The following is a 964-nucleotide window of genomic DNA, read 5'->3' on the forward strand; positions in this document are numbered from 1 at the left end:
CCCACATTACCCGGCACCTTCTTCATCCTCCCAATATATACTTAGTTCTGAGTTGAAGCCGACGGGCTCGCGTTAATGCTTTTGGTTGTTTGTTGTTACACCGGAGGACCGGGTGAGGGTAATAGGGGTTGGAGGAGGCCTCGTAGGGGCTCCACAGCGGTGTGGGGACCCCGGTGCATGTAGGGGTATACTGCCCCAGCCCTGAGGAGGGGCACAGTGCATTGGGGGCCAGGCACGGCTACGGCCACCTGAGCCCCAAGTGCGGAGAAAGGCCCTCGGGCGGGAGGAGCCCCAGGGAGGGGATTTTGGGGCCAGGCACGGCTACGGCCACCTGAGCCCCAAGTGCGGAGAAAGGCCCTCGGGCGGGAGGAGCCCCAGGGAGGGTGCACAGGCGAGGAGCCCCAGGGAGGGGATTTTGGGGCCAGGCACGGCTACGGCCACCTGAGCCCCATTTGTGAGGCAGGGCTCCAGTGCGGGCGGGATCGTGAGGGAGAGCCCCGGTGGGGCATGGCTGCGAGAGAGGCCAGAGAGTGTCTGCGGGGAACGCCGGCATCTGTGAGAAGAGAGACCAGGGAGTGCTTGTGAGGGCACAGGCTAAATGGCCACGAGGGAGGCCAGGGGAAGACGAGCCCAGGGAACCTGCGAGGGTGCGGGTAACTGAGACGAGCCCAGAGGGCATCCGTGAGGATGCGGGCTATAGCAAGGCAAGCAAGTGGCCTCCGTGAGGGCATGGTAAGGGATTGACTAGACAACGTCCGGGACATCTGTAAGGCTTGGGGCGTGGTATCAGGTGCGGTAGGAGCCATGCGTAGCCCTGAAGGCTTTAGTGCACAGGGTCAGCTAAGATGGGGCACAGACGGGGATACATTGGGGTACCGTGTCCAAGGGGTCAAAAAGGCAGCCTCCCATAACACTGATGACATCAAAGATGTGGTGGGTGAGAATGAGGGTGCATTGACATCAA

This window comes from Gavialis gangeticus, unplaced genomic scaffold (genome assembly GCF_001723915.1).
Source record: "Gavialis gangeticus isolate Ggan-Ray unplaced genomic scaffold, GavGan_comp1, whole genome shotgun sequence".
Classification (NCBI taxonomy): Eukaryota; Metazoa; Chordata; order Crocodylia; family Gavialidae; genus Gavialis; species Gavialis gangeticus.